Source organism: Hypanus sabinus, chromosome 5 (assembly GCF_030144855.1).
Source record: "Hypanus sabinus isolate sHypSab1 chromosome 5, sHypSab1.hap1, whole genome shotgun sequence".
Taxonomy (NCBI): domain Eukaryota; kingdom Metazoa; phylum Chordata; class Chondrichthyes; order Myliobatiformes; family Dasyatidae; genus Hypanus; species Hypanus sabinus.
The window spans coordinates 118,735,152-118,751,842 of NC_082710.1; the positions used below are offsets into that span (position 1 = coordinate 118,735,152).

The 16,691-nt window shown below is 40.5% G+C and overlaps 1 long non-coding RNA gene across 1 annotated transcript in view; it reads right to left on the reverse strand.

The window, feature by feature from the left end:
- The window catches only part of LOC132393755 (uncharacterized), an 82,765-nt gene that overhangs the window by 32,125 nt on the left and 33,949 nt on the right, over window positions 1-16,691 (reverse strand). The window contains exon 2 of the long non-coding RNA XR_009512071.1: window positions 5,678-5,773. This is a non-coding gene — a long non-coding RNA (uncharacterized LOC132393755). The remainder of the gene's footprint in view (window positions 1-5,677; window positions 5,774-16,691) is intronic.

The window sequence follows — 16,691 nt, forward strand, 5'->3', positions numbered from 1 at the left end:
ATATTTATTGCTTATTTATTTATTAATATCAAGAGTGTCTGGGGCAGAAAAGTGTGAAGTTATCATTACTACAGAGAAGGTTCTCAGGAAACCGAAAGATCTGAAGGTAGATAAGTCACTTGGACCAGATGATATACACCTCTAGAGTTCTTAAAAAGATGGCTGAAGGGATTGTGGAGGGATTAATCATGAAGTTTAATGAATAAAGTGACTCTGGCATTGTTCCAAAAGAATTGAAAGTTGTAAATGTCTCTTCACTCTTCAAGAAGGGAGAGAGGCAAAACAAAGGAAATTATAGGCCAATTAGTCTAACCTCAGTGGTTGGGATGATGTTGGAGTCAATTATTAAGCATATGGTTTCGGGGTACTTAGAGACACATGATAAATAGGCCATAGTTAGCATGCTTTCCTTGAAGGAAAATCATGGCTGACAAACCTGTTGGAATTCTTTGAAGAAATAACAAGCAGGCTAGACAAAGGAGTATCAGTGAATATTATGTGCTTGGATTGTCAGAGGCTTTTGACAAACTGCCCCACATTAAGCTGTTTAACAAGTTAAGAGCTCATGGTATTATGGGAAAGATACTAGCATGGACAGAGCAGCGGCTGATTGGCAGGAGGCAGAAGATGGAATAAAGGGAATCTTTTCTGGTTGGCTGCTGGTGTTGGAACTGTTTTTCTGTTAAATGTCAATGATTTAGATAAGAGAATTGATGTATTTGTGGCAAAGTTTGCTGAGGCTATAAAGGTAGTTAGGGGGCAGTTAGCTTCAAGGAAGTAGAGAGGCTACAGAAGGACTTAGACAGATTAATAGATAGGACGAAGAAATGACAGATGGAATAATGCAGGGAAGTGTATGGTCATACACTTTGGTAGAAGAAATAAGGCATAAAAGTTTTTCTCAACGGAGAGCAAATTCAAAAATCTGAAGTGCAAAGGTACTTGGCAGCCCTTGTGCAGGATTCCCTTAAAGTTAATTTGGGAATTAACTTGTTGAACTGGTAATGAGGAAGACAAATATGATGTTAGCATTCATTGCAAGAGAAATAGAATGTAAAAACAATGATGTAAATTTGAGGCAATATAAAGCACTGGTAAGGTCTCACTCGGAGTATTGTCAGTAGTTTTGGGATCCTTACCTAAGAAAGGTCATGTTGACATTGGAGAGGCTTCAAAAGAGTTTAACAAAAATGATTCTGGGCTTGAAATGAAGAGCGTTGATTGGCTCTGGGACTCTACTCACTGGAATTCAGAAGAATAAGGTGACCTAATCAAAACCTATCAAATGTTGAAAGGCCTTGATAGAATGGATGTTGAGAGGGTATTTTCTATGGATGGGGTGTCAAAGACCAGAAGATACAGCCTCAGAACAAAGGGGCATCCTTTTAGAATGGAGATGAAGAGGAATTTGTTTTGCCAGAGAGTGGTGAATCTGTGGAATTAGTTGCCACAGGCGACTGTGGAGGCCAAGTCACCGGGTAAATTTCAGGTAGTGGGTGAAGATTCTTGATTAGTCAGGGTATGAAGGGATATGGGAAGAAGGGAGGAGATTGGGGCTGAGGGGGAAAGTGGATCAGCCATGATGAAATGGCAACACAGACTCATTTGGCCAAATGGCCTAATTCTGTTCCTATATCTTATGGCCCTTCTACTTTTTATTTGCAGTTTGTTGTCTTTTGCACATGTTGAATGCCCATATTGGTGTGGTCTTTCATTGACTCTGTTATGGTTATTATTCTAATATGTATTTATTGAGTATGCCTGCAAGAAGGTGAACCTCAGGATTGTATATCGTGGCATATATGTACTTTGATAATAAATTTACTTTGAACTTTGAACAGTAGAGATAGTACAGAAGAAATTCATCATAAAGAATCATAATTATAAGGGAAAATTAGATGAGCTGGGTTTATTTTGACAGCTATGCAGGAGGCTGTTAGTTGACCTTATAAATGCTTTTAGAATTATGAGGCGCACAGATAGGATAGATAAAATTCTTTCTCCGAGGCAAGGAGTCAATAACTAGACGAGACAGGGTTAAGGTGAGAGGGGAGAGATTTAAAGGCTATGTGAGGGACAGGTTTTTCACACAGATGGAGGTGAACATCTGGAATAAGCTGACAAATGAGGTGGTGGAAGCAGAGAATATTACAATGTTTCAAAAGCTTTTGGGCAGGCACGTAGATTGGAAAAACATATAGGATACGGACAAGGTTGGGAGTTGAGATAAAAGGCTTGTTATTGACTCTGTACAATTGACAATTGGTTTATTATTTTATTTGGAGATAGTGTGGAACAGGCCCTTCTGGCCAACAAGCCACACCACCTAGCAACCCTCCTATTTAAGCCTAAACTAATACAGCACAATTTACACTGACCAGTTAACCTACTAACCTAACAGGTATGTCTTTGGACTGTGGGAGGAAGCTGAAAGCTGTCATAGTTCCGGTTGGCAATTCCCCTTTAACACTTCTTCCTCCCTGATCACGCCTCGATTTCAGTCAATTGCTGCTAGTTATCCAATAATCGTACACCTGGCTCTCATCAGAGACTAGGAAATAAATACGAGGATGACTCTATCACAGGTTGCCAGTTTGTTGGTCAATTCTTGTGTGATACTTTATTCCCTGTTTGGATTAGAACTGTTAGTTCTAAGTTCAGCTCTAGTTTCTAGAGAGTCCCTGTGAATCCCATCTCCTTGTCAAGATCCCACCGGTTTCCTGCTCTACGTTCAGGTCTACACCAGCCTCCCCAACTGAGTCGACATGCCAGTGTCCTGCACTTGGGTTCTCCTCCGTTGCCCCAGTGTAACAGAAAGCATGTGGAGGAAACCCACACAGTCAAGGGAGCAACATACAAACTTAGTACAGGTGGCATCAGAATTAAACTCTGAACTTTGATGCTCTGACCTGTAACAGTGTCATGGTTACTACTATACTACTGTGATGTCCATGGCCAAGGTTTAAAAATAGCTCAATGTATTCTTTTAATGTAGGATTGTACCATTAACATCACACAAATACTATTTAATTTAACATGCCATTTTTATATGAAGCACTGTTTGCATGGTGAATTACCCTTAACACTCAGATTTTTAATGTTATTTATTCTAGTGATCACAGGCTTTCTGGTAATTCATCTGAAGTTCAATATGTGCCCTTAAACACACTTTTTCTGTAACATGAAAGAAATACAAGGATTGATTTACACTGTGAAGTGATTGATTGATTTACACTTTGAAAGGTTGAAATTGATGGCAGAGTACAAGGTTAATGGCAATGTTCTTAGCAGTGTGAAAGAACAGAGATCTTGTGGTCCAAGGCAATAGATCCTTCAAAATCACCATGCAAGTTAAGAGGGTGGTTCTAAACATTTATGGCATATTTTTACTTCATTAGTTAGGAGATTGAGTTCATGAGCCACAAGATGAAGTTGCAGCTCTAGAAAACCTTGGTTAGACCACACTTGGAGTATTGTGTTCAGTTCTGGCTGCATTATGAAAGGAAGGATGTAGAGTAGAAGACAGTTACCAGGATGCTGGATTGTAGAGGAGATGCTTTATGGAGAAAGCTAGGGTTTTTCTCTTTGGAGTGAAGGAGGATAAGAGGTGACTTGATAGAGGTGTATTAACTGATAAGGTGCACAGATAGAGTGGACAGTCTGTCATCTTCTTTAGGGGGTTGATACTGAAGATTGGGGCCCAAAAGTTGTTCACTAGTACGGAAGTTGAAGCCTGGAGACTGGAGGTGGGAAGCCTGTCCTGGAGTTGGAGGACTGTGTGGGAGAGTATGGAAGGGATGAAATATACTTGTTTTCTTGTTTGATGTCTTCTGTTTTGTTGTGCTCTTTTGTTGTTCTGCCAAGCATTGTGGGGATGCTGTGTTTGCACCAAAACGTGTGGCAACACTTGCAGGCTGTCCCCAGCAGATTGTCAGATTGTGCTGGTTGTTAACGCAAATGACACATTTCACTGCATGTTTCAATACAAGTGTGATAAATAAATCTGAATCCAAATGTGCTTTTCTCCGGCAATAGCTTTGTTATCAGCATTTCCAAAGGCACTGGAAAGAAACTGAAGCTCCGTGGAATCATTATTGTCCCTCGTCTCAATTTGAAAATGCTGGGAGCAGCCTAGAGTCAGGAGTCTGAAGAGCAGTGAAGGCAGTTTGATTTTAACAAACATTTGCCATTATCTGATTTAAAAAAAAATGTAAATACTCGGAAAGTCAGGCAGCAAATGTGGAAAGAGAAACAAAGTCAATGTTTTTAGGTAGAAGGCTTTCTGTCAGAGCAGCATCTAGTCTTTTTTCTGACTTTCAATGTGCTGTTGTTTACAGTATGTTATTTTGCGAATAGTATAAAGCCGCCTTTACTTCCTGCACTCTTTATAGTTTATTCTGAAACAAACGTGCCCATGCTGTAATTCTGGTTCCAAAAATGCTCTTGTCATTTTAATGGACAGTGGCAGAGCACATATTAATTGTTACAAGGCAGGAGACTGGTGGCCTTGTATAAAAATGAGGTTGAATGTCAGCAGTGTCGATGGAAATGTGCAGATGTCCAGTGCCGGCTGGTGATACAGGGTAAATGGCCTACAGTATGATGTATTGGAGAATAGTTAAATGAGCAGAGTGAAGAGGATAGATTATTATGCTTTTCAGGAAGAAAGTGAAGGTAGAATTGTGCTCATATTATCTGACTGCAGGTCATTGAACAATCAGCAGCAAAGGGAAAAAAAAATGCCGCCCTCATACTTCTGTTTTCATCATCAACCATTTTTTTCTCGGTGTTGTTTGTAACGTTCTTCCTCCAGTGCCTGAGATGATGATGTCCATGTTAGACCTTAAAACAATCAGCCTGGAATCTTCAGTGACCAGGGGAAGCGCAAAGCTCCAAAAGGTTCATTTTATTGTTGAAGTATGCCTGTATAATACAACTTTGATATTTATCTTCGCCGGATAGCCATTAAATACAGAAAGACCATGGGTGCTGATGAAAGAAAAGACATCAACTCCACCCCCCCCATCCAGCATGTAAAAGACAAGAAACAAAACTCGCAGACCCCAGAATCCCTCCCTCACCCGCAACAGGCTCAAAAAACAATCAACGATTCTCTACGCATAACAATTCCCAACCCCCTCACTTGCAGAAAGTATCAATGACAGTACTGCCAAATCCCCAAGCCCCCTCCCACATGTAAATTAGCAGATCAACCACCTGCCAGTCTCCCACAAGAAAGAAAACACTGAAAAACCGAAGGAAACCGACATAAATTACAGTCCAATAATCACATAAATGACAGAATATGGGAATTGACTTTTTGCTGCATACGAGGTGCCGACCTAGATCTTAATCTAGACCAATCCAGGGCTTAAGGCTGTCCACCCTTGGCCAACCATGCCATTCCGGGCTGAATGCCACCTATCTGGGGTTGAATGTAATGACCCAGGTTGAATGCCATCCACCCAGGGCTGAATGTGCCAATCCAGGTTGAATGCCACCTACCCAGGGCTGAACCTGCTAATCCAGGTTGAATGCTGCCCAGCTGTCACCCGTCTTACGCTGAGCCATCGCTGACTCCCTCCATATCCATTTCAATGCTTCAATCTTCCCTGCTGCTCCCAGATGAAGTCATTCATGATAACACACCTCATCTCTGGTCTTTTCCTTGCTTTACCTTGTATTCTCGACCTTTTCGGTCCCTCATCTCTGATCTCCACGAGGCAGCTCTCTGGACTCAGCACAGCACTGGATCTTTCAATCAAGATTGAAACTGCACATCACAGGTTCCAATAGTTTCCACAAACATGCAAGACAAAAAAAAAAACAAGCTAAAGTGAAGAAAAAATGAAATAATTGGGAAGTTTTGCTGTCTGGAAGATGTAACCCCAGAATCGTTGCTTGCTGGCGCCATCTAGACCAGAAATTTAGATGTATTCCCCATCCAGTTCCCTTTCTTCATTTCCTAATGCCCTTATAAAACTCCACAACTGAGTGTGTGTGAGTTAATGCTTGGTAAATCTGGAACAAAAATGCTAATGGAATTATGTTGCTCCAACAAATGCTCAATAAACAAGAAAGTACATTCACTTCTCAGTGTTGAGTACATTGTTTCCATTCCTAGCCCTGAGAGCTAAAAATATCACTGATTCCAAGTAAATGAAGATGGAATCAATTCCCAGTACAACATCTTAAAAATAGCACATGCTATTTAGCCTATTAAACCAAGAAGAAATATTGATCACACCAAAATCTTGGTATTTAAATGTGGTCATGAGAGATTACATTTGTACTTAAACATATTTTAGTAAGCTTCTTATTTGAAAGAATATTGTCATTGCTACAATTTGGTATCAGACTTTGAAATGTTTTTAGAAATTTAGAATCTTTTGTGTCCAAATTATTGATAGGATGACAAGCTGAGTCAGACTAATGGATGAACTAAGTTTAAAATTAAGATAACTAAGCAAAGCACTATTATACCTTCAAATCTGTTTGTGTACAATAAACACAGTGAATACAGCTGCTTATGATAGGAGACATACATTTTACTATCAGAAAATTGTTACGTTGCCTCTGTGGAAGTTAGCCAAGCTACAATGATTCTGTCCCACTCCACATACTATTTCATGTGATTGCCTTGAAAAAGTGCCTGGAATCAAAACTCCATTCACTCTCTTGAAGATTTTTATTTAATTTATTTTCACTTTCAATTATGTGTAAGCTAATGGGAAAAGATAATTTAATTAGTTACCATTGTGTTGTAATGCATGTAAACATGTTCAGAAATATAATGATTATAATAAAAATGATGAACTGACTTGGTTCATATAGGAAACTGTTTCTTTCAGATTATAATAGCTACTTCTCCTTTACTCATGCATTAGATAAAATGGAAGGCTAAACAACAAAATGTTCCCTAGCAACTGTGGTAACACTACCAAGTTGTTAAGGAACAGAGCATTTAAATCACCAACTGAAATTATAATAATATCTGTATTTCTTGACCTGCTTTATGATGCAGTCTTCATTGAATCATTTTAATTGTCTGCACTCATGAAAAAAAACACTTTAACAGATGGATCCCATGTAGTTTATCACTGCTGATTATTCCACAGACATATATTCAATGATTAAAGATGAATAAAACCTATCACTTTTAACATCTAAAATTTGAAAGCAAAGATGTACCTGGGGTTGTTAGAACATGTATATGAAGTTAAGAGGAAAGTAAATACTGTATATAGTCAGTAAACAGTCTTGCTAATAGTTGGTACTAAAAATAGCATTATAATAAAGGTACTTTATTGCCCAGGGAACATATCAATCTCCTCCACAATCTTCATCAGCACAGGTGCACCACAAGGCTGTGTGCTTAGCCGTCTGCTCTATTTGCTTTACATTTATGACTGTGTGGCAAAGCAGAACTCCAAAGCCACATTCAAGTTTGCTGATGACACCACTATCATTGGCCAAAATAATGGCGGTGATGAATCAGCATTTTGGAGGGAGATTGAAAATTTGGCTGAGTGGTATCACGGCAACAACCTTTCATTCAATGTCAACAAGGCCAAGGAGCTGGTCTTGACTTCAAGAGGAGGAAATCAGAGGTCCATGAGCCAGTCCTCATTGGTGGAGAGGATCAGTCAACTTTAAACTTCTCTGTGTAATCCCCACCATTGAGCACATCCACACAGTGTTGTTGCAGGAAAGCAGCATCAATTATCAGGGACGTCCACTAGCCAGGTCATACGCTCTTCTCATGGCTGCCATCAAGAAGAAGGTACAGGAACCTCAGGACTCACACCACCAGGTTCAGGAACAGTTATTACCCCTCAACCATTAGGTGATTGAACCACAGAGGGTATCTTCACTCAACTTCACTTGCCCCATCATAGAAATGTTTCCTGAACCTATGTACCCACTTTCAAGGGCTCTTCATCTTTTGTTCTTGGTATTTATTGTTTATTTATTTATTATTATCATTTCTTTCTTTTTTTCATTTTCACAATTTGTTGCTTGCAGAACTACATCTGCAGCATGCTACCACCCACTCTGGAACCCCTACTATTTGCCTACTAACACGACCAATCAACAGATGATGCAACAGTCACAACTCTACACACCATCCTTACACACCTGGAGAGGAGGTTTGCTTATGTGAGAATGCTGTTCTTGGACTACAGTTCAGCATTCAACACCATAGTTCCATCCAGGCTCAACAAGAAGCTCAGAGACCTCAGCCTTGACCCTGCCTTGTGTAGCTGGATCCTGGACTTTCAGTCAGATCGCCAGCAGGTGGTAAGAGTGGGATCCCTCACCTCTGCTCCTCTGACACTCAACACAGGTGCCCCCTAAGGCTGTGTACTAAGCCCCCTCTTTTACTCTCTGTATAACAATGACTTTGTCGCCACCCACAGCTCCAATCCGCTAATTAAATTTGCTGACGACACTACACTGATTTGCCTAATCTCAAATAATAATGAGGCAGCCTATAGAGAAGAATTCATCATCCTGACCCAGAAACGACACAACCAAGAAAACAACCTCTTCCTCAATGTCGCAAAAACAAAGGAGCTAGTTGTGGACTACAGGAGGAATGGAGACAGGCTAACCCCTATTGACATCAATGGGTCTGGGGTTGAGAGGGTGAACAGCTTTAAATTCCTCGGCATAAACATCTCTGAGGATCTCACATGGTCTGTACATATCGGCTGTGCGGTGAAAAAGGCACAAAAGTGACATGCTCTGCCTCGGGATGTGGTAGATCAGGGAGTCGGCCACTGTCCTCTGTAAATTCACATGAAGGACAGGCACCAGCTGTAGCTCGGCTCATCTAGAACAATGAGACCAGGTCCTTCAGTGAGCTGGTCACACCTAAGGTGAAGGATGCTGATAGGTTTTGTGACCACCAGGAGAAACAAGCAAAAGAGTGCGCCTCTTTCACCTCGGACAGTTGAAGAAGTTTGATATGGGCCTCTAAATTCTAAGAACGTTCTGTAGGGGCACAACTGAGAGCATCCTGACTGGCTGCATCACTGCCTGGTATGGGAACTGTACTTCCCTCAATTGCAGGACTCTGCAGAGAGTGGTGTGGACAGCCCAGCACATCTGTAATTGTGAACTTCCCACTATTCAGGATATTTACAAAGACAGGTGTGTAAAAAGGGCCTGAAGGATCTTGGGGACCCGAGTCACCCCAACCACAAACTGTTCCAGCTGCTACCATCCGGGAAATGGTATCGCAGCCTAAAAGCCAGGACCAACAGCTTCTTCCACCAGGCAATCAGACTGCTTAATTCATGCTGATGCAACTGTATTTCTGTTATATCGACTATCCTTTTGTACATAATATTTATTATAAATTACTATAAGTTGCACATTACACGTTTAGACAGGGACGTAACGTAAATACTTTTACTGCTCATGTATATGAAAGTTGTATATAATAAAGTCAATTCAATTCAATTCTTTTGCACACTGGTTGAACATGAAAGTTGGTGTGATTTTTCATTGATTCTACTATTATAGTTATCATTCCATTCTGGATTTATTATGCCCGCAGGAATATGAATCTCAGGGTTGTATGTGGTGGCATATATGTACTTTGATTTTAAATCTTTAAACCTTGAACCGAATGAGGCAGGAGGGTGGAATTTGTAAACAAATATAAGAACATAAGATTGAAATGCAAGAATAGTCCATTCAGTCTCTAACACTGCCCGGCTCTTCAATCAGATCATGGCTCATTTTCTCCCTGAACATTTTCCTGCTTAAAGGGCAAAGGGCCTATCATAGGCAGGTGGACTGACTCACTGGGCACCAGAGTTGGCATGGAGAGGCTGGGTCAAATGGCCTGTTTCTATTTTACTGTATTGTCTCATTCCTTCAAACATTTAAGAATTACAACCTGAGCCTCTTATCACTTCTCAGAAACAAGTTTTGTAAACTTTTGCTTCATTGATTTTGTTTTAGCAGATATATCCTTTTTCTAGATAAGGAGACTAAATTTTAATATAATCTGCATGGTCTGTTGTCAACAAGGCCCAATATAATTGTGGTAAGAAACATTGTACTCAGAACCTCTAACAATAAAGATCAACATATCATTTGCCTTCCTAATTGATTGTTTCATGGGAATGGTAGTTTTCAGAAGCCTGTGTATACCTTTAAATGTCAACATTCCAAATCTTTCACTATTCAAAAAAAAACTCACTGTATCTGTTTTCTCTGCCAAAGTTGATGACCATCTATTTTCTACATTGTGCTCCAAATGACAGATAGTTTTCCATTCATTTAGCTTGTCTGTGTCCTGCTGTAGCTTTTTTGCACCCTTGTCAGTTATCACAATCCCATTTTATTTGGTGCCGTCAGCAAGTTTGCAAATGTTAAATTTGGACTTCTCAGCTAAATTGTGAATAGGTGTCAAAAATAGCTGGGTCCGAGCTCTAAGAGCTGAAATGCTTCAATCCCTACACCTTGCCAACCCAATTCCTGCCTTTGGTTTCTATCTTTAAACAATCTCCCAATCTACACCGATATGCTACTCCTAATTTCATGAGCACCTAAAATTGTTTAGCAACCTTTCAAGTGGAACCTCAATGAAAGTTCTCCAAAATTCAAAATCTGCCATATCCAGTGATACTTTTCCATCATTTCTAGAGGGTTTTTCTCTCAAAAGAATCTAATAGATTAAAAAATGTATGATTTCCCTTTGAATAAATGCTGATTGTGCTAAATATGTCATTATTTTCATGATATCACACTTTTATTAAATGTTTCAGCATTTTCACAAGTAACAGTGTAAGGCTAACTCAGTTGGGAGATCCCATCTTCTCTTTCCAGGCTTTTGTAAATAGTGGAGCCATATTTGCTCCCCCCTAATCAGCGGCAATCATTCTAGAATCCATAAATTTCTGGAAGAAGATAACCAGGGTATTCATTATCTTCATTACCATCTCTTCAAAGCTGGGAGGTACTGTAGATTCAAATATTCAAAGTACATTTATTATCAAGGTATGTATGTTGTATACAACCCTGAGATTTGTCTTCCCACAGGCAGCCACGAAACAAAAAAAACTATGGATCTTGTTCAAAGAAAATATCAAACGCCCAGCACGCAATAAAGAACAGTTTGCACAAACAGTTCCAAAAATGAGTGGAAAGCATAGGATACATAACACCAGCCAAAAAAGTCATCAAAGCGAATTCAGCTTAGCTCAGTTCAGTTCAATCTCGTGCAGTGTCATTTCTTAACTTCAGGCCGTAGATCTAGTCCACCCTGATCAAAATCACACAAAAAAGCAACAAAAATGGAGTGACCAGAAACCAGAAACATATCAAACCAAGACCAATCCACAAGCTGTGTCAATTAAACCTTGCCCAAGGCCCAGGACTCTGGCATTTGCTCCAGAGAGAGACAATTCAAAAGCAGGGACCTTCCTCTGGGAGCAGCTGGAAAGAGGGAGATAAAGATCATTCACATGCAAACACCTTCTTCCAGAAGCAGTGAGCGAGAGGGAGAGTGAGACCATTGAAATGCAGGTAGATCATCAGGTTCTTATGATTTATCAGTGTCAAGCTCACTAACCTCATTTTGCAATTCCCTCTGATCCACCCATTATCCTCCCCAAAACTTCTTTGTTATCTTGTCTACCTGATTTTCTCTTTTATTTAGTTTTGATGAAGAATTCCATATCTACAATGTTCACTGATACTCTTTCCACTGATGCTGCCTGACCTAAGATTTTCTGTTGTGTTATGTTGTATACAATATGCTTATACAATAGTTACCTAATCTATCACAAATGAGTTTCCCCTTCAGACATCTATAGTATATTTTGTTAGGATCAGAATCCCTAGTTTCAATTGAATTGCATCATATTCAAAGTTAATGTAAAATTCTATCTTAGGGGCTATTTTAATCAAGAACATCAATTAACTCTTTCTCATTGCAGAGTTTTAAATGTAGAGCGGATCACTTATCTATCTATTTATTTATTTATTGAGGTACAGCATGGAATAGTCCCTTCCAGCCCTTCTTCTGATTAAATCCAAGCCTAATCACGGGAGAAATTACAATCACCAATTAACCTAACAATCATTACATCTTCGGACTGTGGAAGGAAACCGGAGCACCTGGAGGAAACCCATTTGGTCACAACAAGCGTGTACAGACTTCTTCCAGGAAATGATGTGAAATAAACCCAGGTCCCCTGTACTGTAAAGCATTGTGCAACTACTGTGTAACTTTGCCAACCCTTTTGCTTCGTTCCTCATTTATATTGTTCTAGAAACCTACAATGCATGAATAGGACTAACATACTTTAGATTCAAGTCTCCATGAATAATATATTATCCTTATGAGATGCACATCTTCTCCCCTTTACTACACTTCACATGAGTACTTCAATTCATAGGACTATAAACAATTCCGACCAATGTTCCATGCTACTCACTCCTTCTTAGTTCCATCTAATTCTATTTCAATTTTAAGTTGAAGAACAATATAATTTAATTTACTGCATGCTCTGCCAGGTCAAATTCCATCTGAACTATTGTGCTAATATCTTCTCTTATTAATAGTTCCTGTAACATCTTTACCCTTCCTGACTATCATTTTATACTGTTGGATACTCTGAAATATTTAGTTCCACATTTCAGTAAATTGCAGCCACATTTCTGTCATGAAAAATGGATGGTGCCTATTCTTGATTTTTGCACCAGTAATTAATCCACATTGTTGAGTTGCAGGGTAAACTTTCATACAATGCCTTTATATTTAGTTTTAAACATTTCTTGGTGCTCTAACCTATGTGCTGCTTGCCCTTATTTTCTTGGCCTATTTAATCTTTCCGCCACGTTCCCAACTCCCACTTCCAGCATTGCTTCTCTTCCTCCACATTCCTTTCTCAGAGTTGCGTGCCTCTGCCAAGCTCATCCATGTTCAAAGTTGGAAGTTCAAAGTAAATGTATTAACAAAATACATTCTTGTTATCATATACTACCCAGAGATCAATTTTTCTGCCGGTTTTAAAACATCAACATAAAGAAAGAAAGCCATTGTGAAAAAAATGTATTTGCAATTTGAAATGCCATTAACAAATCCCAAAGACAAGTAGTACGGGCCGGCCTTTCTGAGGTACATTGCAGTATGGTAACATTAAGCTGAGACAATGTACTGTAGTCATAGAATACATACCCCAGTCACTAGCATTATCAAAATTTCGAAGGTACAGTTAATGTCAGAGAAATGTATACAATATACATCCTGAAAAGCTTTTTCTTCACAAACATCCATGAAAACAGAGGAGTACCCCAAAGAATGAATGGCAGTTAAATGTTAGAACCCCAGAGTCCCCTTCCAAATCCCCCCTCCCACCAGCAAAGCAATGACTACCCCTCCCCCACCAGCAAAAAAGCATTGGGATGCCACAGTGAGTACTCAAGCATACAGCAAAGCATTCATAAAGACAGAGACTTGCAGTACCCCAAAGACTACTCATTCATCCAGTAATTCGACATACCATAGGCTCTCTCTCTCTCTCTCTCGCTCTCTCCCTAATAAGGGAAAAAGAGGTGTTCCCATTTCACAGCGAGAGGGGAGACATAACAAACAATACACTGATTTATGGTGTTAAAAGTCTGCTGCATCACTTCTTCTGAGCTTTGTACCCAAAGAATTCAGGTCTCTGGGCATCCAGTCAGCAGCCTGATTGCTGCTTTCAATCTTCCATCTCCCACAACACACCAGCTTCCTGAAGCAGCATCAACCTTGTCCACCTGCCTCTAGAGCTATGAAATCCCCAAACCTTGAGAGCGTGCTGGTCTTCTGGGCCATGCCTTTGGCATATCAAACAATGGCCAGTCATGAGAGCCTGAGAGAGGTTCCTATTCCCGCAAAGAACCAAAATCATTGTGTAACTCCAGGTCAGGGTCTTCAAAAGAACCCTGAAAGGAAAAAAAAATAGAGATATTAAAGATAGAAATAGAGCTGTTTCTGAAATTTTAAGCAATGGAGTCGCCGTTAGGCGCCATCGTTCTCCTAAGCTCCTCCTTCATTATAGGTACTTCTTTCCACAGAAGTCAACTTTTTTCATTGACCAGCATCTCCATGTCCAACCTAATCACAGGTGAGGTCCCAGAGGACTGAAAAGTATCTAACATTGCTCTATTATTAAAGAAGGAAAATAGAGATAATGCTAGAAACTATAAACTACTGAGTCTCACATCAGTAATAGAGAAGGTACTGGAAAGGATTCTTAGGAATAGGATTTAGGAACACTTGGAAGGCAATGGCTGTACTGTAGGACTGCTGAAAGGTTAATATCAAATGTACTTTTTTCCATAGACGTAGCCTGGCCTGATGAGTTCCTCCAGCATTTTGTGTGTGTTGCATTCAGTTGTCATTGTTACATTATGGGAAGGATGTGGAAGCTTACGAGAGGGTGCAGAAGAGGTGTACCAGGATATCACCTGGAGTACATGGCATGAGCTACAAGGAGAGGTGAGACAAACACACATTGTTTTCTGTGGAGCGGCAAAGGCAGAGGGATTATCTGATAAATATTTAAATGATAATCAGAAAAATAGTGTAAAACAGTGGTATCTTTCCCAGGGTTGGAATGTCTATAGCAAAGGGCATGTATTGAAGGTAAGATCACAGGAGAAGAATGACACAGTTTTCTCACCAGGAATGAGGCGAGTAACTGGAGTGTGCCACCTGTGGTGGCAAAGCTGGTATTCAAGTTGTGCCACTACGACTTACGTAGAGCCATCAAGGTGGCCAAACGGCAACACAGGGACAAAATCCATTCACAACTCTGCAACAATGACACATGCAGCATATTGCAAGGACTGCACACCATCATGGATTTCATGAGGAAACACAGCAGTACAACCAATATTGCCACCTCACTCCTGAATGAGCTAAATGCTCGATTCGAGGCTGATAGGACTGAACCCCCAAGGAAAGCTGCCGACGAGACTTGCACCCTGGTCATCTCTGAGGCTGAGGTATGTAGAATATTCCAACGTGGCAACAGCCGCTCGGCAGCATGGCCAGATGGCATCCCAGGACGAGTCCTCAAAGTGTGTGTGGAACAGCTGGCTGGAATGTTTACAGACATTTTTAATCTCTCCTTCTCCTAGTGTGTAGTGTCTTCTTGTTTCAAGTTGTCCATCATTGTCCCTGTACCTAAGAAAACCAAAGTAGCATGCCTGAATGATAGGTGTCCCGTCTTACTCACCTCAATTATAAGCAAATGCTTTGGTTAAGGATTACATCTGCAGCATGCTACCGCCCATACTGGACAGATGCAACTCACCTACCAACGGAGCCAGTCTACTGATGATTCCATAGCCACAGCACTACACATCATCCTCATTCACTTGGAAAAGAGTGATGCATATGTTAGAATGCTGTTCCTGGACTACAGTTCAGTGTTCCACACCATTAGTCCCTCCAGATTTAACAGGAAGATCAGAGACCTCGGCCTGTACCCCACCTTATGCAACTGGATCATAAACTTCCTATTAAGTCACCAGCAGGGGGTAATGATGGACTCCCTCACTTTTTCCCTCTGACCATCAACACAAGTGCCCCCAGGGTTGTGACTTGAGTCCCCTCCTCTAGTCCTTTTACACTCACAACTGCACTGTCACAGACAGGTCCAATTTGCTTGTCAAATTCCCAGGCATGACTTTGATCAGCCTTGTTTTTAGCAATGATGAGACAGCCTACAGAGGAGAGGTTGGCACCCTGATTCAGTGGTGCCAAGATAACAACCTCTCCCTCGGTATCAAAAAAACAAAAATGCTGATTGTGGATTACAAGAGGAATGGAGACATGCTCACTCTGATCAACATCATTGAGCCTGTAGTTGAGAAGGTAAGCAGTTTCAAGTCCTTCAGTATACCCATTACTGAAGATCACTCCTGGACTGTACACACCAGCATTGTGGTAATAAAAGCACAACAGCATCTCTTCTACCTCAGGTAACTAAAGAAGTTCAGCATGAACCTCCAAATCCTGAAGACCTTCCACTGAGGCACCATTGAGAGCATGCTAACTGGCTATATTAATGCCTGGTATGGTAACTGCACCTTGGTTGCTGGGCACTGCAGAGAGTGGTACAGACAGCCCAGTGCATCTGTGGATGTGAATTTCCCTCCATTGAGGACACTTATAGCAGCAGGTGCAGAAAAAAGGCCTGGCAGATCATTGGGCCACCAGTCACCGCAACCATAAACTGTTTCAGCTGTTTCCATCTGGTAAGCGGAACCACTGCATGAAAGCCAGGACCAACAGGCTACAGGAAAGCTTCTTTCTACAAGTCATTAGATTTATAAATTCACATGTCTGTACATTAGATTAGTAGGATATTTAGATAGTTCAGCTCTACATTGTGGGCTGAAAGGCACGTCCCTTTACTGTAGGAAGATAACAAGTCAGGCAGAATGAATAGAGGAGAATAAACAGTCAAGGTTTCGGGCAGAGAGGGTGTTTTGTATGAGATTTCCCACATTTGTAAAATGCCTTGTGTTCATCACCCTGTGCTGTACTGTTCTATGCTCTATGTTCTAAAAGCTAATGAAACAATTGTCAAAAGCAAACAATGACAGCATATCTTGTACTGATTAAAGTAGAAATAATTATGCAGCACTTTCCTTTACCACCCTTCCTCCCTTTG